At 46.6% G+C, this 27,451-nt stretch overlaps 1 non-coding gene across 1 annotated transcript in view; it reads left to right on the forward strand.

Moving 5' to 3' along the window:
* Positions 1 to 736: 736 nt before the first annotated feature.
* The window catches only part of LOC119433644 (E3 ubiquitin-protein ligase RNF170), a 113,277-nt gene continuing 86,562 nt past the window's right edge, over positions 737 to 27,451 (forward strand). Inside the window, exons 1-3 of the transcript XR_007464358.1 lie at positions 737 to 1,010; positions 8,871 to 9,086; positions 25,085 to 25,158. This is a non-coding gene — a transcript (E3 ubiquitin-protein ligase RNF170). The remainder of the gene's footprint in view (positions 1,011 to 8,870; positions 9,087 to 25,084; positions 25,159 to 27,451) is intronic.

Here is a 27,451-nt window from a genome sequence, read left to right on the forward strand (position 1 = left end):
TTACGATTGCCCGATAATTCGGAAAGTCCGAAGGCCCCTTCCGCATAAGCAACATCCGCCAGCGACGAGCTCTTTGCACAAAAGGTCTAAGAGTTAGTATAGGCAGCAAATTGCCCAAGAGTTGCCGTCTTCCTTTTCCACAAGGTGCTATTATGGCAAATATCATGTGGCCTAAACAAATATAGTGCTTGCTAAAGATATGTAAAGACTCTCAAGTTTGCCAAAATTAAAAACAAATAAGAGTGTGAACTGCTTCGAACTGAACCGACAGAAACGCAAGGAAAATCAAAGCTTCTGCAAGCAAAGCTTCCATTGAAGTTGCCAGTGGCGCCACCTCTTGGATGCGACGCTGACTGCGTCAGAGGAGCGGCTGAGTAATTCACTGCCGCCTTCTATTATAGTACACTGTACCGCGGCGCAATATCTCTACTCCAAATTTTTTTTTTTTTTTTTTTTATATAACCTCCTTGTTCTGCTCGCATCTTCCCACCAGCCCGCACACAGGCGCTGCCTACCGCACTTGGTTTCAAGACGGAGGAGGTCGGCCGCGGAGGTGACCAAGAAACGCCTCGAGTTTTGGTGGCAGCTTGGAGCGGGGCGCCGATGACTGTGCGAATTAGTTTTTTTTTTTTTTCCATAGTTCACGAAAATATGTTTCCGTGATTTTTTTTTTTATGTGGTCACTACGGCTGCGACAGGGCCAACTACGGCGACCCGATACAAAGGGCACCATCACCGTCTAGCAGCGCCGCTGGCACAGCTTCCGTCCGTCAGCGTCGGCCTCTCTTGTGCTCTCGTCATGTGTCATAATAGTAGTGTCTGAAGCTGCTGGGTGGTGTGCGCGCTCTTTCGTACTCGACCGACTGTCCTCGAAGGCTCTGTAATGATTGTGTCGGCGTGGACATGTGCGCAGACGATGCTGGGGGCCTGATCGAAGGCGTCGGAAACGAGGTCCTCTTCACTGTACCTGTCGTCGCCGCCGTCGTCGTCGGACTGCTGGGTTTTGCAGGGTACGTACGCGCGTGTGATTTGCGTTTTCGCGACGGTCTCGCCAAGTGAGAGGAGTGGCACAACACAATGCCTGTATTGCCTTGGTGCGGACGCGACAGCTTACAGGATTTCTCCGCTCCTGTCAGCGGCATGAACTTCGCGTGCTCACCATGTTTGGACGTGGGTGAAGTGGGGAGGTGACGGAGTGCGCCTTACACGGTGACATGCTTTTATTTTGGTGCATCGTGACTCCATTCGCAGCGTTAACCAAGCGTGTAATACGGTTTGTCTCACACGGCGCACTTTCGATCGCGATCGCGCCCGATCGGGTTCGAATTTTTGGTCGCGATTGGCACCTTTGCTCAAGCTACGGTAGGGAGCCAATCGCGGTCGTGAATTTTGATCCGGATCGGGCTCGATCGCGATCGAACGCGGCCCGGTATAAAAAAGACACTGGTATAATTTGTGCAAGCAACTGATGTTGAACAACGGCATTGCAAGCAAGAAGGGCAAAGTCCGACATTGAGCTTTGGTGGCTCGTGCCGGTAGCAGTTAAAACACTTTCTCATGAATATTTTTTGCAGTGTCTTATTTATTTATTTATTTATTTATTTATTTATTATTTATTTTAACCTACAGGCCCCAGATGAGCATAGAGAAGGGTAAGGTTACAACAATGAAAATAGTAATGAAGGCCCAAAAAAACGATTGAATAAGATATAAAAATACTGTAAATGCAAAATCGTTCATACAAGCAAAAGAACCAGCATATATATCGAAAAAAAAAGAACAGTGTACAGAAGCTCTGAAACAAACAAAACGGAAATAATCATTCTTATACAAAATCAAATCGCCCTATGAAGTTGGACTTCTCTGCAAAATTGAACAGGTTCACTTATTGACACACTATCGCCAGAAAGTCAAGTAAATGTGTCAGCGAGTTAATTGAACATCTTGAACTGGGGAACAGTGGGAAAGACGAGGGCTCAGAAGAGGCAGACAACAACCACATGTTGCGCTAAACTTATACCACAGCGTGTGGTTGTTGCGTGCCTCTTCTGCGTCCTCGTCTTTCGTGCTGTTCCCTAGTTCTGGTTTGTTAGAAAGCTTATTCCATAGTGCTATGACGCATAGCATTGCTGAAGGACTGTGTGTTGCCAAAAATCCCCCTACAGCTGAGATGATGAACACGACCAGATGTGCATGAAGAAATTTCAAGCGAGACTACTAGACCGTGAGTTGTAAAAGTACTTGTAGAAAAGGCATGGAGGAGTAATACAACGGCAGGAATCCAAGTTAATGAGCACAATCTTGCATTTGATTAGTGCAGGAGTTCTGGTTGTAGTTGCTTCTTATAAAACAGGCAGCACAATTTTTGATGGATTCCAACGTATCTACTAAATACTTTTGATGAGGAGATCAGATAGACGAAGCATATTGAAGTTGTCAGTAGAGAGAGATTTGGTAGGCCAGTTGACGAATGGTATAGGAAGATTGATGTTGAATGCCAACATAGAAATCTTAAGAGTTTTATTAGCTTTAGCGCATATCTTCTCAGCATGAGTGCACCAAAAAAGATTAGAATAAAGATGAATGCCTAGGTATTTATACCTGGGGAATTTCAGTGGAAAAATAGTCTTCGGGAAAATAAAGACAGACTTCTTATAGCTGAAAGAAATTATGCAGCACTGCAAAGCATTTAAGGCCAAACCCCATATGTGGAAAAATGCATGCGACAGCGACGAGCGACGGTATGAGCGACGAAACAGGCCGTTCGCGCGACGTGTCGCGTGGTCGAAATCGCGCGATCGCTCGGTTTCTCAAATTTGAAATCCGTCGCCCGGAAGGGGCTGTGCTCAAGCAGCCAATAGTAAAACACCGGAACAGGATGTACATCAGTGACGTACTGCCGGTTGTCCCCACGCACGGTTTTCGTCGATTGCCATGACCTCCTCTACGCCCGAGTCACGTGCACACAGCGAGCAAATAAAGTAATGTTTATGCACTTGCATATAAAAAAAATACTGCAGTACAATGAAAAATTTTATGTATTACTGTTCAACAAAACATATTATTTTACACTGCATACCGCTGTCAACGCGCCACATTTGGTACGAGTAGACGCCCTCATGCCAGCAACAATGAAGATCGCTCACTGAAGCAGTCGCGTGAATGGGGTTTGCCAGTGCAAGCAACAGCTTACGTGAAGGCGATCTACGTCGCTGTCGCGCGCATTTTCGCGCATATGGGGTTTGGCCTTTAGTGTCACTTGCCTTTACTGTTGTACCAAGTGGTCTTGCAAAGCTATTAGCGTGACAGTTAAAGTTCTATAAATGACGCAATCATCTTGGAAGGGTCGTATACAGAAAGATATGTCATTCATATTGGAAATAAATACTGTATTCATATTGTAACGAGGAAGGAAAGACAGGGAATTAGAGAAATTACAAAGAATATTTACAGCCACAAGCAATATGGCGAATCCGCACATGAGCCTAGGTGCGCCTTCATATTTTGTTGCATCCTTGTGGGTATCGCTGACTGACTGTCTCGTGACACAACCCCCCCCCCGATGGCACAATTACCGACTCGGTGCTGGTTAAAGACGAGAGAATCGGGAGCCAGGATGAGCGTGGCTACGTTTCTCACGCATGGAACGGTTTGAGGCACACAACGTGCACAATGCCACTATACAGGTGGTGAGCAGACGATGTCATTTGTGCGAGAGGTGCGATTTCGTAGGTGAGGTCACTGACTTGGCGAAGGACATGTTAAGGGCCAGTGTAAGGGGCGATTAGTAGTTTTGTAGTAGGAGTAATTAGAGATTATTGTAATTAGAGAGAATTGTAATTAGATTATTAGTAGGAGGACGAGGGAACCTGGTCTAAAGCGGGTTGGCCGGTGATGCCTGTCGTATAGTTTCTTCTGGTGCTCTTATGATGTGGCGGGCAACCTGATGGGTGCGATCGGCTCGGCAATGGCGTTGTGAGCATAGTCGCTGGTGGTAAGCGCACCAGAAAGGAGCACGGTGCCCATAAGTAAAGCAGGATCGCGGCCGAACAGCAAAGACAAAGGCAAGAATCTGGTTATATCGGGGCGAGACGAACTGTAAGCGAAATCATGTTTTTGAAAATAACAGTGCTGGATAGACAAGGACACGGCATGCGATCATGCATGCTGTGCCCACACATGAAAACCCACTTGCTCCCAGAGTAAGACATGGGCAATAGGCCAAGCAAGGCAAGGCCAATGTGAAAGAAGGGTGCATACGTGATGTCCAGAGGTTGAAGGGGGCCAGTAGGCAGAATTGGGGGCCTTTTACGACGTTAAAAGAGGTCGCACGAAGCGACGTACTGGCGCACAGATCGGTACATGGTAGGCCAATAAAAATGGCAGTGTGTGCAGTCATATTGTCATGAGACAGTCAGTCAGCGATAACCACAAGGACGCAACAAAGTGAAGATGACGAAGGCGTGCCTTGGTTTGTTTGTGGATATAGCGTGTTGCTGTAAATAAACCTTTAAATTCTGGTTCTTTCCTTTCTCGTTACACCTTTGGAGGAAGTGCGGGGTATTGTCACGGCAACACGGAACTCCGCAGTGGACTCCTCGTATGACCCAAGCCGTGCCGACTGATCCATCTAGGTCACCTCCAGCTGCTTCTCCATAGACCACCGCACGATCATCTTGGCGCAGCCTTGCGACCGTGGTATGTTTCTGCGAAACGGCAGTATCGACGTGGAAGACGGCTGAACTGGTACGAACGAATCAGTGCTCACCACCACTGGGTTCACACTACGTTCATGCTTGAAAATGTGATATCCTGTTTGCAAGGCACAGAGCATGTGTGGTATGAAACGCATGAGGTGGAGATTACAAGCTGGGGCATCTGCAAGCAAAAGCTTGAGACCCTTTTCGGTAAGCCAGATAGTCATCAGTGTGCGGCGAAGAAAAAACCCGACTTGTGTGCAAACGTCTACCGAATCATACATAGCCTACATCCAGGATATCTTGGCCTTTGCTACAAGTTTGAAGAAAAGTGTTACATTCGGACAAAGGTGGCCACGCTTTAAAAGGAATTGCTGATGATACATTCATTTGCTGGTGTTCATGAATTGTGCTGCAGTCGCTGACATCATTGCAGAGTGCCAATGGTTTGACAAAGCGAAGAGTCGTCAAATGAAGCAGAAATTTCTACAGTTGCCCAACACTGCCAGTACTTCGTCTTGCGAGGACCTCCCTTGCCTCACCAATTGTCTGCAACTGAAAATGTGGTGCCAAAACATTTTGGACGTTCAAGTAGACTGTGCGAATGCATCAGTGCTCATTGACACAGGTGCACGTATATCGGTATTGAGTTCCCACCTTCGTCTTTCTCTCCACAAGTGCTCACTTCTATAGTCGTACAAGTCACTGACGGCAGTAGACCTCCTGTCATTGGATTGTGTAGAGCTCACGTGAGCAATGCTGGAGTTCCTGCACCAGCTTGCCGCGATGTCAAGGATTTTGACAGTCTGTCTAGAGGCCTAGTTTACCGGTAGAGGTAGACTTATTGCACAAGAGCCAAAGGTTGAACTTGGCAAGTGGCCCACACATGAAAAAATACATTGAGATCCGTACCACACTGACGCGCGGGTTTCAGCACAAAAGCTGAACCTCCATTTCCTCCTATAATAGTCAATGCACTAGCATATGCTTTGAAAATACCTTATCAGTGCAAAATGTTTGTGTTAGTGTCACTTTAACTGTTCACATGGTCGGTGGATGATGCAGTCCCTGACTCGTCAGTGTAACTGAGATGCAGAATAACTTTTGTTTTTAAAAACTGAATTAGCACAGCTGCCTCACATCCGTGAAGGTGGCTCAGCAGCCACAGAATTGTGCTGCTGAGCGCAGTGCAGCGACGTGCTTGAAGTCTTAGGAAGAGGTTTTCTTATCGCTGCCCTGCTGTCGCTCAAACTTCACAGAAAAATCGCATCTTATGGTCCAGATTGTGGGCACAGTTACTTGCCTGGTTTTTAAGAAGAAAGAAATGACAAGATGCTTTCGTATGCATTCCTCAGACGCACTCCTAAGGGATCAATGGACCCAGTCTCGGAGGGCATGCTTGAGTGTTGCAGGCAACGGAAGTGAGATAGCCGCCGTGTTTTAAACATCACATGCTGCGAGGCATACGATGAAGGCAGAATTCAAAATTATTGCTCAACGAACCAGGCAAGTGTTATACTGAAGGATGGACTATAAGATATTAGTCTTTGTGCAATATTGTGCAATATTGCAGCGAAAGCAGAGCAGTAAAAAGCGCGAAATATTTTTTCTATGATTTTAAGCAAGTTGTTTACATCCCTGTAAGGGATGTCCAAAAACACAGCAACCATGGCACATTTCTGGCTCTGCAAGTTCTTCCAGCGCATGCAGCCTGCAAAAACATATGTTTTAGGCATGGACTTGGCTCCACCTACTCCTGGCCATTGACCAAAGTGGGTGGAATGCAAAAATGCTTGTCCTATAAAATGGCTGTTATTGGGCTTGGTGCAACGACAATACGATAAACAATGCAAACACTTGACAAAGACTTGTGTTTGCACTGTTTATTAGGTGTAATGATCTTTGAGAACACGGTAAGGAATACTAGGTAGCCAAAGTTAATTGGAGCCCTCTGCTATGGCGCCTGTCATCACCTAAGGGGGGTTATTCTGTAAGAGTAGTGGAATGTCTATTGGGAATTCTGCTGGGCTGGAGTACCAAGGAGCAGTGTGTCGAACAGAACAAAAAACAAAAATGAAAAACAAAACACAACAATTTCTTGACCAGAACAAAACGTAACCGAAACGTTATTTATAAATTTTTTCGGAGTGATACCGAAGTATATTTTATCGATTTTTGGTTCAAGGGGAAAGTGGCAATCCGAAACAGCTGACGTCGGGCAACGTCAGCATTAGCACGTATCTCAGGCAGGGTTAGTGTGAGCGATAGCCGGCCAAGCGCTCAACTAATCTAAGCCCGTCGCTTGGTGCTTAGCCAATCGGCATTGTAGCACAACCCATGGTGCGCGTGGAGTGCTTATTGTTTCGTTTTCTACGGGTACAATGCTTTGTTACCGAAGTTTTATTTCATTTATGTTCTTTAAGTTCGTTTTATTGGAACAACGGTCTCGCATTTCGGCGAGTACACTCGATGACGTGCTGCTTTTGGGATCATGCTCAGTGCCTTGACTCAAGGCACTGACCAGGATCTCAGACTTGATAATTCACTTATTGAGAAAAATAAATGGTTTGTTTTTATCGTTACTGTGCTTCGCAAATTTTTGCGTGCAAACAAAAAGTGTTATGAACCGTTATGGACTATTTTTTTTCTGTTCCAGAGCAGAATCGCGAACAAAACTTTTGTCAGTGTCTCAAAGCGAAAAACATTTCGTTCAACACCCCAGCCAGTCCTCCTTGCTGACACAGTCCAACCAATCAGTGGCGGCTGGAAGAGACAGTCCACCAGGTGTACAGACACCCCTCAGATGGGATGTAAAATCCTGTAGCCAACTTTTTCCTGATGTGACAAGATCTGACAGTTCTCCCCACTAGCCAAGCACATATGAATGGAGCGCACAGACTGTGTCATTTAAGTAGTGTGTATGCTGACACTGGCGAAGCCTGCAATACGTTTGGCACTCGACAGACTAGGAAAATGTACTTCATTGAAGCCATTGTAGGCCCAATTAGGATGAACACGAAGAGAAGACCACAAGTGCTACACTCATAATATTTTATGGGTTTCGCCAACGAGCAGAAAAACATACAGAATAAGTACATGCGTACAGCTTTACAGTCATCGTGGCAAAGAAAGAGAAATTTTAAAAATGAAGCGTGCTTCCAAATAGGAAGTAGACATGTCACTGACACAATCTAGGGAAAACAAGGGGAATGTGGGAGATGGCGATTCAAGGTGATGAGAAACACGAGAAACAAGGTGAGGGCAGGAGCCAACGTTTCGACAAGTGGACTTGTCTTCAAGGCAACATATGCTCTCCTCGGCACAGTATATATAGGTAGGGTTCTACTAAGGGGAGAGAAGGTGAGGCGGGGGGGTGAGGTAACGAGCGAGAGAATCTATTCGCTATGCTAAATTGAAAAGCATAGGCAACAGCACTTAGTGATTGTTCATTGAGTTGCTTAGGTGATTTTTTGTATTTTTTATATATTTTTTATTTTTTATGCGATTGTCAACAATATGCCAACCTCCCATTGCTGTCACTCAATCCTTTCGTCCTTTTATCTATATATCAACCCCCCGCTTTACCACCTTTTTTTTTAATTCTTTTTTTTTGTGCGCCTGAACACCATTTTTTCAGTGCTACTTTTATTCTCCCTGGCAGGCACGATAGTTCACTGACCCCCAGCCGAGCAGACCCCCGCCCCTTTCACGTCAACACGTCAACCTGCTAACACACAGCGCTGCCTCAAACTCCTCCACCAACTATCAGTAGTACATTATATTTCTTTTCAATTCTACACCCTCGCTGCTAACACACTCTCGCTCGTTACCTCACCCACCCACCTCACCTTCTCTCCCCTTTAGAAGAACCCTACCTATATATACTGTGCCGAGGAGAGCATATGTTGCCTTGAAGAAGACAAGTCCACTTGTCGAAACGTTGGCTCCTGCCCTCACCTTGTTCTCGTGTTACTCATCGCACTGACACAATCTGTGCCTCGTTTTCTGACATGAAAAGCCTCCAAATGTTCGCATGGAGTAATTCTTTAGTGCTCATTAGTTAGGCTACAGTGGCTTCAACAAATATCAACCAACTCGCCCAACAACAATTTTTACTGAAGATATACTTACGGAATTGTTTGTGAACTTTGGTTCTGTCTCCAATGTTGGCAGGTGGCAGCAGTTGCGGCAGCTGTCGAGTTGGTCACCAGCCGAGCTGCCTCCTCCACGGCGTGTACTGACAAGGGAGGCTCAACAATGGTGCCGCAGCTGCGTCGCCAGCAGCAGAACACAGCAGCATGGCAGCACACTACGGATCAGACGCACAGTGCCCATCTGCCTGGCTGAGCCCCGACACCGTGGAGACCAACTGCGGTCACCTCTTCTGTGGTGGGTGTCACACTGGCCGTCGAGGTTCTTACATTATGACCTAGAGAGAAGCTGCTACCACCGCGTAGGAACAGCGGTGTACGAGTGTGCCTAAAGCATGTATGTGACTTCACAGATAAAGGTTTCTTAAAATAAGACATTCACAAGAAGTCCTCGTTCACTCGTATTACAATATCTCGTTAAGCTTTACTCACCTGCAGTGCCTAATTTGGCGAAGCAAGAACAGACGACAAACTGTTGCAAAGTGAGCGTAGTCCTTGTCGTCTGTCTTCAAGCTTTGGCGGCCCGCTGATATTTCTTACGTTTCATATAATCGTGCATCTAAGCACAAGTGCTCATGATGGAATATTTTTTTTCAATTTCAATTTTTGTTTTAAAAAATATATTTGTTAAAGACAGCATTCAGTTGATTGGTCTAAACACGTTACGCTTGTCGACCAACCAGGCAGTAGATGGAACATCTAAATATGTACAACAAAGCTTGTGCCAAAGAGTTAATCTACCAACATCACATGCTACGTGGTATTTTTTCAAATTCGAAACAGTCATCTGCACGAAAGTTAAAAAGCAAGTGACATTCTAGGTGTATATTACAGCATCTTACAAAAGCCAAACTTTATACTTAGAAATCAATAATGTGTTATCGAAGAAAAAAAGAAGAAAGAAAATGAAAGAAATAAAAGGGTATTTGATGTCAAGGTATTGCAGTACATGAAAGGACTCTTATGTTACATGATATATTGGCCCCTACAGTCACACCATATTCTTTTTTTTATGCATTTTTCTTTTGGAGGTAGTAATTCCAAGAAGGTCATCGTCAATTTGATTAAAATGACTTATTTTTATTTTATTTTATTTTTATTTATTTACAGATACTGCAATCCCCAAAGGGATTTTAGCAGGGTGGAAGTACAATATATCAGCGTACAAATGCAGGCAACAAAACAAAGCAATACGTAGTACATTGCCTATGCAAACAACATCGGTTTAATAAAAGTGGCAAAAGAAATGAATGAGGTCACATTTGATCTTGAGGCCTAATCAGCAGATGTTAGCAGCAAATAAAGACAACGAAGGCTGAGTAACTTCTATATTAGTCAAATTATTCCATTCTATCACAGTCCTAGGAAAAAAGGAATATTTAAAACAATTATTTTTTACGCGGAATGGTGTCACTGTTAGTTGATGCCTTTGTCTTGTGGCATACCCGGAAGAAAATGTAATTATATCAGTGATGTTAATGTTGTAGTGTCCATTTACAAGCTGATAGAAGAATTTTAGTCGGGAAACTCGATTGCGCTCTGTTAGTGCAGGCAAGTTGGCTTGTTTTAGGAGTTCTGTTACTGAGGTACGGGAGAAGTTATTATAAATGAAGCGAACTGCCTTTCTCTGCACCCGTTCGAGCTTTTGATGTAGTTTGCGTAAACGGATCCCAGATAATAGCTGCATAATCTAGTACTGGGCGTATAATTGTTTTATACGCTAATAAGCGAACGGGATACGTGGACAGCTTTAATGCTCTCCTAAGAAAAAACAATTTACGATAGGCATTAGTGGTTACCTTATCGATGTGCCGATTCCATTTGAGGTTGTTAGTTATCCACAGGCCAAGGTACTTGTATTCTGTTACTTCAGATAGAAAAATATTGTTAGCCGAGTAAAAACTAAGCTTTTTCTTTTTGTGAGTAATGCACAAAAACAGTTTTCTCAAAGTTCACTGACATCTGCCAATCTTCACACCAGGCAACTACCTTCTGAAACGCATCATTTAGTAATACTTGATCCGAGGGGTTGTCTATTACTGAATATAAAACACAGTCGTCTGCATATAATTTGATTTTAACAGCAAGATCATTTACAAGATCGTTTATACAACAGAAAGAGGAGCGGCCCAAGAACCGAGCCCTGGGGAACGCCAGAGTCAACGGAGAGATGATTAGAGTCCTGATTCTTAAAAGTAACGAATTGTTTACGGGCACTGAGGTAATCTGAAATCCAGTTAATCAGCTTATGATTTTTAAGAATTTTGTTTAATTTATGGAGTAGTTTATGATGAGAGACTTTATCAAAAGCTTTGGAAAAATCCATAAATATGGCGTCTGTCTGTTTAGCGTTGTTATATTATTTGCGAAGTCATGCACTGTTTCTACCAATTGGGTTATTGTTGAATAGCCTTTTCGGAATCCATGCTGATGGGTTGTTAGAAAGTTATGTTTCTCAAGGAATTCCGAAATGTCTTTGTGAATGATGTGTTCCAAAAGTTTGCATGCAGTTGAAGTTAATGAAATAGGGCGGTAGTTCTGAATGTGCTGCTTATTCCCGGTTTTGTGGAGTGGCTTAACTCTGGCGGTCTTCCAGTCGCGTCGGCACTTGGCCTAATTCCAAGGATTTCACAAACAAAACATGTAAATATTTGGACACCCATTCCGCATAGCGTTTAAGAAAAACCATTCGGAATGTCATCTGGGCCAGAAGATTTTCTAATATCTAGATTAAGTAGCATATTAAAAATGCCCTGTTCAGTTATCTTAACATCAGGTATAGGAGGCAGGACTGCGTCGTAGTACGGTAAAATGTTATTATCTCGAGTGAAGACAGACTTAAAGTGTGCATTAAATAGGTTTGCAATTTCCTTGTTATCATCAGTCAACTTGCCATTCACGTCAAGACATCACACTCTTCTGATTTAGGACTATGCTCCTCCAAATTTCTCAGGAGCCGATGCGATGTAACTTGGCAATAAGTCGCCATAGTAGCGCTGCCTATCGCTACTGACTTGGTGCTTAAGCTTTGAAGTTAATTCACTGACTTCGTTACCATTGCAATGCAAATTTGTGTTCTTCATTGTTTTCTTTAATCGTTTTAGCCGTCTTTCAACTGGAGCGCTTTACGAGAAATCCAGGGGTTTTTATGTTTCTTCTTTTTTGTAATTCGTGGTACGAAAGAGTTAATACAGTCATTTATAATATTTTTAAACCTGATCCAAAGCTCATTTACATCGCATCTGCTGTTTTCAAACTCATTAAAATGAAACGCAAGAGTATCAATAATTGAAACGTCATCTGCCCGAGAGAAATCGGGGAAAGATAAACGTTGCAATTTTTTATCAAGTGCAGTATTGCTTAGGGTTAGTAGCACGGCTTGGTGGTCAGAAATTCCTTGAAATACCTCGCAGCTTGTTCGAGCATCAATGGATCCGCTGACAAAGAATAAGTCTAAAACAGACTTAGAAGGTCCCTGAATTCTGGTATAGTCCTGCACAACTTGAAGCAGATCATATGTATAGCAAATGTTTAGCATGGCTTCTCCAATAAGATCGTGCTTTGTGAGCGTGAATGTTGGCCAGTGTATGTTAGGCAGATTAAAATCCCCTGAAAGGATAATTCGGTCATTAGTCTTTATATTTGCTCGCAAATATTTATCTAGTTCATCAAACTTGGAACATAATATTCACATCTCTTGTTACCATTATCAGTATGACAAAGTGATTTAACAAAGTGCTTTGTTGTACGTAATCTTACTTTTTACGAACAAGGACCTTAAAATCATTAGAGAAATAATACCGCGAAAGCACAACAAAATTGAAAAGTTGTATTCATTGTACACCAAGAAGAACGCATGTTTTTTCTGTGTCAACTGATTGCAGTGGAATGCCGTAAGTTATTGTAATTACAATTCCTTTAATTGTATGGTTCGAAGCTTGTCTCTTATAGTGTGAGCAACTGTCATGTTACAGTAAAAGCTGGTTAATTCACAACTCATTAATTTGATATTTTGGATAATTCGAAGTAGCCACCACGGTCCGTCCAACACTGTATTGAAGGCGATATATGTAACGCATCCCGCTAATTCACACTGAAATCTGCACCGCCACCAATAATTCGAACTCCGCGTCAACGTGAATGGGGAGAGCACTAGCGCATGGGAGCCCGTTGGCCAAGCTGGTGTCGTCGCGCGGGCCGCGCAACTTTGCACTTTCTGAGGCGAGCGTCGGCAAGTAAAGCTCGCCGGAGCGCCGAAAACATCGGACTATAAGGGTACGGCCGTGCTAGCCGCAAAAAGCGCGCGCGTCATGCCGTGAGCGGTAAGTTGCCGTGCGTCAGCGCCTTGCCGCTAAGCCACCGTGGCAAGCGCGTCTCGCCGCGCGGCAGCGCGATAAGATCTCCCACGCTCTCTGAACGTGAGCAACACCGCGAGCGCTTGTTGTTTCATGCGAGAGACGACAATTGTCGATTGAAAACCCGGCGCGGACCGGCGGCAGTCTGGTTGTGATGGCTCCGTGACGTCACCCTCGTCGCTCTTGATTGGTTCATCTCGCAGCACACGGCATTTGCCTCAGAAACGGGTCTCGAATCCATTTCGTGCGGCACGCCGCAAAACCCCCGATTCCTGCCGCTTTTGCCGCGCATTTTTGCCGCTAGCGTGGCCGTACCCTAAATGCGCCTTGCGAGCTTCACTTGCGGCCAGTCACGCTACGGTGCTTGCGCTGCGCCAGCCGAAATGCTGTCCTCTCTATACTTGGACAAGCACGCCGTTGGCTGCTCTCTTCGGAGCATGCGTGCCGCTTTGAACTCATGCGTCGCTTTGAAAGACTGTCTGCAACCGTCGGCGAAGCGACGTTGGCACCCCTTTTCATCGCGCAATGCATTGTGGGTTGGTGCAAAGAATGTGCAGATGCAGCAAGAGCCATCTCAACGTGGGGCACGTCTGACCGTGTGGCCCCATCCGGTTACGTTGGCTGCGCTAGTGCGTCAAACTATAGACTCGTCAACGTGACTTAGCTTGTGCGTGCTCACGGCACTTTGGACTATATATCCTCCTTAACCGAGCTTTCTTAACTGGGAGCTGTTTTTAGTCGACCCTTCGCCGTCTGTCCGGCGTCACACAGGTCACGTGACCAGGAGAGGATAAAAGCTGCGCCGTGACCAGCAGAGGAGGAGAGGCAATAAGAAGAAGGTGTTTCTGTGTGGCGCGCCCTTTAGTATAATGCACAGAGCTGCTGACGACGCCGTCCGCTTTCCCTGCATTCGTGCCAAATGCGTGTGGTGTCCGTGACAGCAGCCGATGCCTCTGGCGGCAGCTCGCCAGGTTTTGACCAGAGAACTGGACACTTCTCGAGTAGTGTCGGAAGTCGCTGCCTCTTCTCGTCTTGCAACGTTTCAATATAAGTTCATGTTGTAGATCTGTGTTAACTTTTGTTTACGCAATTGCATCACTTGCAACACATGCACGCGTAACATCTTAAAGGGACTGACCGCCGGCATTTATGGACCCAGTTTTTTATGGCTCACCGAAAAGCTCACCCTCGGTAGTTTTTACACCTGTAGCGGTTACTTCCAAAAGTTCGTGGATATTTTGTAAGCAGAATTTTTCGATCTGAGCAGTTTAAAAAAAAATAAGAGTCCCTCCTCCAGCAACGCTGAGAAGTGATAGCGATGCCGATAGTTCGCCTCGCAAATTGTGAAAGCCGCCCATCGTCCTGCTTTCACTGGAGGACGTGCAACTGTGGTTAACCACCTATATTGTCGCCTTTCCAGCCACTTTTAAAGGTAAATAGACTGGTACAATAGGTTTGCATTGCTGTACAGACCTTTCTTACAGCTGCACCGCGTTATTTTCCCTAGTACACGCCTACGTCATGGCTGGCTGGCCCCCGTCGTCGTTATTCAGTCGATAGACGAGCCAAGCCAAGTTATAGAAAACCAAGGCGAAGGCAGCGCCACTTTTCTACTCACTACAAACGAAGGCTTATCTGCACATTGTTAGTTAGAAAAAACTTATAATAGATAGAATGTTACTGCATTTCAATATTAATAAAAAGACCAGGAACAGCATACACTGGTAGAAGGTCACGTGGTAGACCTCTTAAATAGGTTCATGTTTTTGCCACATGGGGCGCCAAAGGTCATTTTTCACAACTTTTAGTGAAGAATTAAAAATATAAATCCACGTTTAATGAGAAAAACAGGGCCCGTTCTAGCCAATAGGATGGACGATCTTTCTATCCGCGGGGTTATCTCAATTCATGTTCTGAGCGGTTGTCTGTCCCTTTAACACTCGGTGTAATTAACAGAGCTTTGCCATTCGACCGTCTTTACGGAGTTGAAGGGGCTTTTGTAGAAACCCGCGAAGGTTCACACAGGAAGAGTGGTCGATGAGCAAACATGACATTTAATGGAACAACAGTCATGATGACGGTGATGATAGCAGGTGAGCGAGGAAGAAGTTCTACACACTCCCCGCCGCGACATGAAGGGACATTTTGTGTCCTTGGCACGCAGACAGTCAGGTTACACCATATCAGAACAATCGGGAAGTTCCAGCAGGCCAGATAAGGTAAAGGAAACCTTGCACGAGCGGCGTTGCTGACTTGTTTGTGTAAATTCACCTTGTGATCGGTATTTACCAGGATCTCAACCATGTCCTTGTTGCCTTACCGAATGCCCAGTTGCACTTTGTTTCGTAGTGTCAGTTCTTGCGTGCACACGTAGTGGTGTTAGACGACGTTGCTCAACGTTGAACATCAGTAGCTGGCGCTTAGTATTCTGTGGTCATTGCTTGATCTTCCTTGAAACAATGTGGACATCATCAAGGGGTGTCCAGCGTCGGCAAAGCATTCGACGAAACGGACACCTTGGCCTGTCTTTGCACTGCTTTGATTTTGCACAGATGATATCCGGTCTCGGTTGCATCGTTGTTCTTGCTTTTCTGGATATCTGCAGCAGTAGTAGTCTTAATGGTCGGACGTTGGACGTTGTGCCATGTAGGATTCGTTGAGAGTTAAATACCTAGTTCTGACAGCAGGGAATACGGCTGTGGGCAGACGCTCTTCTATGTTGATTGCGCAGTGACGATGGGCCTCCTGTTGTTGGCACCGGCACTGGTTGGAATTAATTTCGCTTCGGTTCGTGCATGGGCCTTCGTGGTCATCAATACAATGTGTATGTTTTCCCTTTCCTGGACGGAACCGTGACTCTTGGGTGGAAATGAGGTCTTCGTGAACTCCTGCACTGTTCATCAGAGACGTTGTCGAACAGCGTGTTACTATTTGATTCGTTCTCATGTCTTGCACACTGTGTGAAGGCTCTTTCGGTATCCCTGTGGCTACAAGAGTCACGTGTTTGTCCTTGTGCTTTCAATGCGTCTCCAAAGTCCAAGATGATGACATCAGTGGATAGCTGACTTCGGTTCCGTCATACAAGTCTGTAACCATGTTACTACCGGTTTTAAACACGACAATGTTGTCTTCAGTGGGTACTTCCATGTCATTGAAGATTTCTGTCTTTATGCCGTTCTTTCGTTAACCTTCTTCAATGCAGCCATGGCTTGTAGCTTCAGTCTTACAATCTTTTACCGGTTGTATGTTTTGCAACGCGTCAAGGCACAAGAGCAATAAGATGGTCATTCCCTTCCCAGAGATCTGTGACACGTCTTCACTGTTTACACTCTGTGTCATCTCAATAGCAAATCTGATTGTAGACTGCAGTGTAACCAGTTTATCACTGTAATCTACCTGAAAGGTATATTCTTCATATATTTCGTCATAAGGATTGAGCACTTCAATCTTTCCATCAAGGAAACAAAGCCTCTTATGAAGCATTTCGAGCCGGCTGCTTATGAGGTGCAGTTGAGCCGTTGTGGCCTCACTGATAGCCTTGTCGATATTGTCGCAAATGATGCTTACTGTTCTTCTCATAAGCTCGGCCTCCTTGTAGCTGGCGGCTGTCAGTGGATGAATGAGGGCTGTCGGTAGCGTTGACTCCGCTCTTCCCGGTGAATCCATGCGTGGGCGTCAGTCGGTCCTGGGGGCTGTCGGTCGTTGATAAATACAGCTCCCTGGTTTCACGGCACCATTTTGTAGAAACCCTCAAAGGTTCACACAGGAAGAGCAGTCGATGAGCAAACATGACGTTTAATAGAACAACAGTCACGATGACGATGATGATAGCAGGTGAGGGAGGAAGAAGTTTGTACAGGGGCGATGAATTTTATTGGTTTAAAGTTGCCATAAACGTCACCAGGTCTTACACACTGTACTCTATTTTAAAATAAAACTAAAGAATTTGTAAAACTAATTTCGAAAACTTATCCAACAACATTGTGGTCTATTGTATCAAATGCTTTGGTCAGGTCTATGAATTATGCCAGTACAGTCAAACCTGCATATATCGAACTCGTAAAAAAACTGGAATTAGTTCGATATATCGAGTAATTCGATATAGAACATTTAAAGAATTTGACAATGTACAAAACACACCTCATTAAAAAGGTGTTCTTTATTTCCGAAATACATGTGCGGCGGGCATATTAGTGCGAGAAATAGTCGCCGATCTTTTTCATTTTTAAAGCATTGTTGAGCATACACTTTTCAACATTGTCGAGTGACTCGGAAAAGCCGAGCCCACAGCCTTCTATGGACGCGCAGTGGCGGCGAACAACTCTCAGTGCATGAAGTGCATCGGAACACGTGGGTGGGTCGGAACTGGTTGGGTTCTCGTAGTAACTGTCGCCGGCAAAATCCCTAGCCAGATCGTAAACGATGTCTTCGTCAGCGTGCTCTCGGTGGTCGCAACATGGTCGCGACGGTGACGAGTTCGCTGCAGTCCCATCACAAACGGCACCCGGGAACTCAGACAGCTGGCTAACAAATCGTCAAGTTCCTCAATTGGTTCATCGAAATTTTCGAATGAGCTTGCGCCAGTAATATCCATGCGCAGGGCCAGCGTCTCTGCTTTTGTCTAAGCAGGTCGCCAGACACGGGTATCCGTTTAGCTACAGTGGCGCTCAGCCACATGTTCAAGGCCTCTTCCAGCTTAGGATGGCTGCCATCGCTGAAATTTTTCTGCTTCCCCGCAGACACCTTTTCCTCTGCCTCCAGGATCTTCCCCTTGTTCTTCAAGTAGTCGGCTTCGAAATGGAGAACTCCCGAGCAACTTCGCATTGAGGTCGGCCGCTTTCCACCTGACGAATAATGACTGCTTTCTTCGCCATCGTCAGAGCCTTGTAATTGCCGCGTCTCGTTGGTGCAGATGGCACGGGAGGCATCGGAGCCATTTCGCACTACGCAACGACTGGACTATCCGAACTATCGCTCGTGGTTATACATTACTTCAATGGGACGAGTGGCAGTGCCGCGAAGGTGTCCGAATAAATGAGCATGCCGAATTTTCAGCGTCTGAATAAACGGTCGGTGACTGTATATTGTTGCGAAAGTTGAAGTCCGTGCGGCCACGAAGGTTCCATGTATGGTGCCGTGCCAGGTGCCAAGAGGAGGAGATATCCAGGGAGATTAGAAAATGGTTATATACAAATGTACATATGGTATATTACAAGATGGGCTCCATGATATTGGAGCCGTCTACGTGCTAACATATTTGCATGTAGTAGCGTTTACACCTCCGAGCGTTCTACATGGTTGAGCGTCTCTCCATCGTCAAGCGTCCCCACAACACTCAAGTCCCCTGTTTTATCCCTTCCGTTTCCCTCTTTCACTTGACGAGGGAATACATTTTAGTTCTTTTAGCCAATGACAGTCTTTGATCAGGTGGCCATATCCCGCACGTGATGTGTCGTCGTTTCCCGCCGGGCTCCGCCTCCAGTCTTGCTAGGTCGCCCCCGAACACAGGCAGCGGTTGACGCATTGGGAACCGAACGTTGATGTCATTCCCCCGGGATTGCCAGACACTGGCCCCTTTCAAGATTCGCCTCTCCATAGCGGTCAGTTCGCGGAACCAGGGAGGGCGGTGGCTGTTTCGAAAGGAAGCCAGTTTGGCGCGTCGCAATCGGTGCCGGGCCTCGTCGTGGTTCGGGCGGCGCTGGTAATTCACGGAACCGCACCAAAGGGGCAAAGCTGCCGTTTAGCGACGCATGAGATAGCCTGGAGACCAACTGCTAATCCCTCAGTCCCAGGTCGGCCGCGAGAAAGGAACGCCAGATTGGCGTCTGAGTCGGCGCCGGCCTCCTTTTTTCCCGAAGGACCGCCAGACACAACAGCACCCCCGCCGCCAGATAATGCATTGGGAGGTCGAGTTGTTCCATGCAGCTCGGCTGGTTTGATGCCTGCTTTGCTCAAAGCCATGGGGCCGCTGCTTCCAGGAATGAGGATCTTCCCGCCAAAGGCCTCTTCATAGGTGGGCTCCGACTGGACTGCAGAAATGCAAGATGACAAGCTCCAAGGAGCAACCTTTGTCAGCCACACACAATGCTGCAAGCGCCACTGCAAGCCACTCTCATCGCCAGACTTTACCAATTACAAAATCTGACAACCCCCTATCTAAAGAAAACCCTAAAACACAAGGTGCGCGTTGATCCGGACAAGTACCAAGAAACTTCCGATGATGTGTCTTCGCAAATAGACACCGACTGGGTTTATGTAATGAAGCTATGTAATTATGAATTAGAGCTTCCACAGATCAGGAAGGCGAAGGGAGAACTGGCCTTCACTAATTCACATTCCGTAACACTTAGCACAAACTAATTATTACATAATGCCTAAAATACTAAATAAACAAATGGAAAAACCATCTACGTCTTATTACAAACTCGTGCAAAACTGGAGTTCATTAACTTGCGCAATTTGCGCGTGACATGCCAAACTATATGCAACTGACATTTTGCATTTCACTTCTATAGCTGTCAAACATTCAACACCCATCTCCCACAAAATGAATACAAAAGAAGAAAAAATGCTACCGGTCTTCCCTGTTTACTCATTCTCGGGCCCCAATCACACCCCTTTCTTTCAAACGAACTCGAGGGGGTCGCACATTCCGGGGATTTCGCAAGGAGCCGTCGCGAAGAAGGCAAAAGCCACTAATTCGCTTGACGCACCTTGCAGCTGTGACTTTAGGACAACCGCTTCCAAGTACGGGGAGGGCGATAGATTGACAGACCCGTGCGGGCACTTTCCAATTATCTGCTCGGGAGACCCTTTTCTTTTCCCCCGCGAGTGATCGGCCATTGTAACAGCCTACAGGACGCTTCCCTTTGTCCCTCTGCTTACAATGCGCTGTACGCGATGCGGTTAGGCGACTGTTACCACTCCTGGATCTTCGCGAAACCCTCTTTTTCGCGACGTGTGTCACGCCGATCCCCGATATCAGCAAACGCCTAAGCTTGGAAGTTACCGTCCTTTGCTTTTTCACGCTCTCTGCCTGGACTCTAACGAATTTGCCCCTGTCGCCTTGGCGCTTCGCACGTTTGATTCCAAGCGCCTCGACTTCGTCCGCCTTTCTCGTTTTGCACCTACGCCTTTCTGTTTGGCATGCTTCATAGAGTCTGCAGTTTCGGCTCACGCACTGAAATTTCCCTGCCCCTTTTGGTTTCACAGTGCGACTGCCTTTCTAATTCAGCATGACGAGATTTTGCCTCTGTCCAAGTTAGCTCGTCATCATGAAGTCTGTCTTCAGGTGGCCTAGCGCCATTACTGCCGTCGATAGCATGCAAACTTCTCGCAGGCCTTCGAAGTCGGCCCTTGCTTCCGAAACAGCCTCGCTAAATGGCGAAACAAGCGCTTCTTCGCTTGTCACCGTTACCGTTAACGACTGGCAACACAATCCTCTCAGCACTGTCTGAACAATCTTTGTCACTGCCATCTGGGCCTTCGCAGTCGGCCCCTGGTTCTAGGGCGGGAAAACCACCGCTCTCTTCGGTGACCGCATCACCTCTCTTCCGGCTACTAACACGTCTAACACATCACTGCTTACAGCTGCCTCTGGAATCGTTCCATGGTCCTGTGACCGCTGCTCAATAGGGAATAAGCCTATCAGTCTCTGAGTCTCCTCACGTGCTTTTGCCCTGAAAGCTCCCTTGCTGGAGATGGATTTTCCCGGTTCCCTCAGCATTTGCTCCGACCTATTTGAGAAGCAATGCGTCACCTTGTCTGGCAGGTTGGCCGAAATTGCCGCCGCCGTACACACTTGGCCTAAAGGGCCTTCCGTTACTGAAGCGGGAAATCCACCGCTCTCTTCGCTTTGTGTGTGTGCCACTTGCATCACACCTTTTCCAAAGCTTTCTACATAGCATCTCAGTGCTACTGTTACCTTCGACAGGCTCGGCTTTTTCACTGTCTTTTGGGCCTTCGCAGTTGGCCTGCCATGCTACACCAAAGCGCCTGAACAAAGCCTCTTAGCCCTGCCATAGTCGCGCGCTTCCTCCTCGGATAAACAATGCATGAAACACGCACCGACACTAAACGGAGAAGTGCTCCTAATCGCTCGGCCTACGAGTCCCGGCTGACACCCTCTTTCTCACACACTCGTTCAAAACCGGCGAGGAAATTAACAATACCCTTGTCTGTCTCGAAAGTGTGGAGCTGGCGTCGCGCTGTCCGCCATCTGAGCATCTGATTTTCCCGTTCGAGCTCCTTCATCATAATAGAGCGTGCCGTTGCGCTGCCTCTTGCTCGCGCCTCTCGCGAATTTGGGCGTCATGCTGGCGCCTTTCTGCTTCTTCACGCTCGCGCCTCTTGCACTCCTCTGCCTTTTGTTTTCTTTCCTCAATTGTCTCCCAACCCTCGTCAGCTTCCTCGACCAACACCTCTTCTGCCTTCATGACGTCGAGAACCGCTTCTTTCGTTTTTGCGGAGTCGGCCGAAATGCCTAACTCCTCGCAAATTAGAAGGAGGTCCTGCACTCTGAATTTATCCATAGCGATCTCGTTTGCCTTCAAATTCACCTTCCTAAAATTCGCTATTTAAAGAGGGTGATTTCCCAAAATGGTGCCCCCAGAAAACACAGAGTTACTCTACTAGCAACTACTTACTTGTACTAGAGAGTTCTGACAACATGAAGGGCAAACTCAGGTACTAAGCCCGTCCTTATCGCTACTACATAGGGAGATTGCAGAATTTCATGCTTCGTGCTCCTTACCCAGGAAAACAATTTTCATGGCCTCACCGGCCTTCTCCCAACTCACTTCCTCATTCTGTAAAAGCTCCAATTGTTGACTTTTGCCTACCGCAGGGCCAACCAAATGCCCATCGGCTCACAACATTTGAGGAGTTCCTGGATTTCAAACGTATTTACAGTGCACCCTGTGTTCTTCCCCTTAGTAACTTAGCCCACGAGACACTATATCTTGGTCTGCGAGACAAAATTACAAACAACACCAAACCACCATTACCGACTTAGTCACCTACGCTAATGAGTCTGGCGAAAAGAGAAGCAAACATGTAGCACTCACCACCACGATGTAGTGAACGCCGGTCGATCCCATAAGCTGCCAGCCACTGTTGCGAAAGTCGAAGTCCGTGCGGCCACGAAGGTTCCATGTATGGTGCCGTGCCAGGTGCCAAGAGGAGGAGATATCCAGGGAGATTAGAAAACTGTTTTATATACACTGTACATGGTATATTACAAGATGGGCTCCATGATATTGGAGCCGTCTACGTGCTAACATATTTGCATGTAGTAGCATTTACACCTCCGAGCGTTCTACATGGTCGAGCGTCTCTCCATCGTCAAGTGTCCCCACAACACTCAAGTCCCCTGTTTTATCCCTTCCGTTTCCCTCTTTCACTCGACGAGGGAATACACTTTAGTTCTTTTAGCCAATGACAGTCTTTGATCAGGTGGCCATATCCCGCACGTGATGTGTCATCGTTTCCTGCCGGGCTCCGCCTCCAGTCTTGCTAGGTCGCCCCTGAACACAGGCAGCGGTTGACGCATTGGGAACTAAACGTTGGTGTCGTTCCCCCAGGATTGCCAGACACTGGCCCCTTTCAAGATTTGCCTCTCCATAGCGGTCAGTTCGCGGAACGGGGAAGGCGGTGGCTGTTTCGAAAGGCCGCCAGTTTGGCGCGTCGCAATCAGCGCCGGGCCTCGTCGTGGTTCGGGCAGCGCTGGTCATTCACGGAACCGCACCAAAGGGGCGACGCTGCCGTTTAGCAACGCATGAGATAGCCCGGAGACCAACTGCTAATCCCTCAGTCCCAGGTGACAATTCTCAGCCGCGAGAAAGGGGCGCCAGATTGGCGCGTCTGAGTCGGCGCCGGCCTCCTTTTGTCCCGAAGGACCGCCAGATACAACAATATGGACACTCCAGGTGCATTTTTACCATCGACGCCGAGGATCGCGGCTCAATCTCTCAGGTTCAAGGAAGGAAAGTGGGGAGGAAACGCACCGTATTATGTCACGTGCATTTCGCTGATGGGAGGGGAGGCAGGGGGCTGGCACAGCAACTGCGCATTGCACGGCCGCACATGCCCTATCTTGAAAGCAATCTGCATTGCGGGCTAAACCTAGGTGCAACAGCAGCTAGTACCTTCGTGCATGCTCCGTTCTCGCCGCTCAGTTTACGTTGAAGCGATGCACGGCACGAAGGTCACTTCGCTCACTGTTGCTGTCACACTTTCTCACGCCAGCATTTTGACAGCGAGTGTCTGTGGTCATCGAGTGGGATGTGTTCATGTTTGCCTGTGCGCACTGACACCATACTTGTTAATTACATGTTAGCAGTTCATACGGCCGAAAAACTACTATCCTTAATTCGTATAGCTGTCTACGCATTTGCTACTGCAATCGATGGTTTGCCTTTTGGGCGAAACTGTGACCTTTTTAGAGGTGGCCGCGTAAAGAAAAATAATTGCTCAAAATTATTCCTCGCATAATGAACGCACCCCCCAACTTTGCGCATATTTTTCGGGAAAAGTGTGTTCATTATGCGAGTAAATACGGTAAACTGTGGTGAGTAGTGGTGTCTTTGTCTCCCCCTCCAATGTGTGTCTTGTTGCACTAATATCCTTTGTCATAACCATGAGCTATGACCAAGTTGAAGGCTGAGCTGTCACATCTGATGGTGAGAGTAAGTGGCCTTGGGTAGTAGAAAGGGGAAATGTTGTTCAATATGATGAATGTTCAGTCAAGTGCCTTTATAACAAAGTGCTGAGGACCTCCAATATCCTTCATTGTACAGGTCAGGTTGTAAAGATCACCCACCACACCGCTCACAATAGAGCAAGCTAAACACGTTCAGGAAGTTCAGGAAGAGAAAACCTGTAACATTAATTCAAGAGAAACTTGGTGAAATAAGTTGGTGAAGTTTTTTGTGCACATTTCATCTGTTGGACTGTGAGACTGCAGCTGAGCCTGCAGCCAACCCCAGGAGTGCGACGCAAGGTAAAGCTGGAGGTGATCACCCTGACTGTGGTCTTCATTGTCCTTTTCATGGGTGAGGTCAGCATTACGGCTTTTACACTTTGTTTCATCCCCACTGCAGCTTGGCTGTGACTCTCCCCCTTTGTACATTGAAGGCAGTCACAGCCTAGCTAGGTTGGTGACGAAAGAAAACCGTTTAAAATGCTGGCTCTACCGACCCTGAACTGGTCCGGCGTCAAAATGTCAGGAACTTGAAAATTTTTTGGTTGGTGTCGCACTCAGTCTTATCAATAAGTCATTCTCAACCAGAAGATATATGTTGAATGTTTTCCTTTGAGGGCAGATATTGTACAGAATTTAATATGCGCTGCATGCTTATGCATTCAATGTGCCAGCATCAATGCCTGTGAGCAAATGCCTATAAAGAGAAGTGTGCATCTTTGCTTCTTTTCAGAAGATTTGCATCTCAACTAGTTGGTGGTCCATGGCACAACATATTCACAGAAATGTCCTTACTACCACCCTGCTGAATTACAGGTTGTGCCAGTTCTTTGCTAAGGAAACTTAACAAGGGGCCTTCATGAAAATGACACAACGCGAGATGAAATATAGTAGTAGCAGATGGGGCCTCCAGTCTTGTATTATTGGTTTTATCATCTTTTGTGCCAGTTCTAAGATAAAGCTGGAGGTGGTCACCCTGACTGTGGTCTTCATTGTTTTTTCATGGGTGAGGTCAGCATTACTGCTTTTACACTTTGAACCTAGGCCAACAGCAAGTCCTACTTGTAAAAGGTGGACCTGCAAATATGGTGCTTGATCTAAAATTAGGCTATCAGGAAATGTGTGTATGCTGCAGCAGAATGGTTGGTGCATATGATCAAGTCATGTGATCTGTTCTTGCAGCCAGCTGTCTTGTCTCCTACTGGCACCACGGCAACTGGAGAGGAGCAGTGCGGTGTCCCGTGTGCCGACAACAGGTAAGCAGTTCTTTGTCCGACTTGTTTGTCTGGAGCGAAAATTAAAACAACTGAGAGCTTTTTTTTCTCTCACAAGACTTTCAACAAGAACTTGAATTGGAAATATAATGCACACTGAATGTAATCTTATGTAATTTCTCATAGAGTTTCAATAAGCTCAGTCACTTTCTGAATTCCTCAAGTTTGGCAAGAACGTACTGTGGGTGACATAAATAAATTAACTTCCCGTTGGCCAATAGTACAGTATAGACCACTTATAACGTAACCGCTTTAGTGCAGGACTGGATATAGTGCGGTCTTTTCAGACTCCCGTTAATTTTCCCATAGCACTCAATGTATACACGTATTGCTTATAGTGCAGTTGCGGGAAACGAAATACCGGTTACAGTGTGACTGCCTGGGAGTACGGAAGTCAGCTGAGACGGCGAACGCTCCCCTGAAACGGGCGCCCCAAGGAGTGCTCGATGAAGAAAGAGAGATGAAGTGGGCACGTGGTGCGAACGAACAGTCAGTGAGGCTGAAACCAGAATCTTGTGTGCGAGTCGTGAAATAGCACGGGGCACAGAGCGAGCGATGGCCACGAAACTGCCAACGCCGGCCAGTGCTCGCTTAACGATAACGGCAGTAAACGAAACTTCAGGGAGCGGGCGGCGCCGGCACGGCACGGCGAAAGGTGCATGCGGAGACCGTGGAATGTGAAGGAGGAGGGCGGCAGGGAAGCGGATTTCGCCTCGGAAACTCCGCCGCTTCGGTGGCCCCTCGCCTCCTCGTAGCTCCCTTACTTTCGACTGTCACCGTGTGCGCCCGCCGCCGCTTCAGCCGGCCCGGCGCCAGCTCCCCGAAGTTTTGTTTTCTGCCGTTATCGGGAAGCGGGCGTTTGCCGTCGGGGCAGTTTCGTTGGCCGGCCTGGGGCACCGCCGCTGCCTCCCTCTGCGCCGTAGCCGCAGCGTGCAAGGTCAACACGTGACTAGAAAGTAGAGGAAGCATAAAGGAGAAAGAAGGGTTCACTGCCATTTTCTATGTGTGGCTACGGTAGCGTGGCTGAGATGTCGGCACGTACACGCATGTTCTAGCGCAACGCAGAATCAGCGACCTTGCCATTTGAGAGAGGGGAAATTTGTGCCGCATTTTTTTCTTTCTTTTTTTTTGTTTTGTTCGCTCGCGACATAGGGGTCTATGGCGTGCGGAGCAATGCCGGTCGGAGGCGCCGCCGTGTGATTTGGTTTCGATATTAAATGCTAGGACCGGAGCAGATGCGACTAAAGTTTGAATGCCAGTGACTTCTGATGGCCAGCTTGACTGTCGCATACGCGTGGCGGCTCAGTGCACATGTTTTGCATATGTGCGGGCCTTGAAAATTGTTGCTTTGGTTATAGTACGGTACCACTTATAGTGCGGATATTCGCAACTCCGGCGGCTTACGTTATAAGCGGTCTACACTGTACTAGGAATGTAGATTTACTGAAAAAACATTTTGCCGGGGTAAAACGCATTCATTTTATACTGATAGGCCTTCAAATTTCTAAAATGCGCAAGTCGTAACAATCTTTTCTACTTTAGTAAAATCAGATTTTTTTTAGGAAATCTGTGCTAAGTTTCACAAAACGAAGGTTGATTCCTTTCTACAGATACATTTTCACGCCTCATAAAAATTTCCCTAAAAACTAAAAATAGTCAGGACCCTCTTAGTCTGTTATCTGTACACAGCCCGCTGCAGGCGTTTCCCAGCAGCTGACTCCATTCTCTTGCAAAATCCCAAGTCGTCCTTGACTGTGTTCCCTCGGTACTCGTCCTGCCATGTGAATAGATCTGCTATATGCTTTGCAGACCTGCCAAAAGGTATTCTCCTCTCGGAATATATGACACACTTGTTACCTGCACCAAGCAATGTAACTTGGAGTGTGCCCATGGTCATCACTCATGAGCATTGCTGGTCATCAAATAACAGCGTGTAAAATGAGGTACAAGCATAGGACAGACTTCTAACTGGTCTTTATTTGTCACAAATTTAGAACAGTTTACATCTTGCACAGAAACACCTTTTTGTCTCAAGAAAAAGTTAGAATGAATGCTCACACTTGCTTCGCCAAGCCTACCAAATCTGAAGGACGTTTTTTGCCACAAATAAAGACACACACAAAAAAGTAAGAAACAGACAATGGCGACAGCGTAACACCCTGCAATTTTTAGATTTAAGGTTAACCTTTCATGACTGGCAAGCATGATGGCAATATTTACCACGTGCCAAGAAGGGGTTGCTGTTGTATGATTCTTGCCATTCCAAAATTGTCAA

Source organism: Dermacentor silvarum, chromosome 11 (assembly GCF_013339745.2).
Source record: "Dermacentor silvarum isolate Dsil-2018 chromosome 11, BIME_Dsil_1.4, whole genome shotgun sequence".
NCBI classification, from domain to species: domain Eukaryota; kingdom Metazoa; phylum Arthropoda; class Arachnida; order Ixodida; family Ixodidae; genus Dermacentor; species Dermacentor silvarum.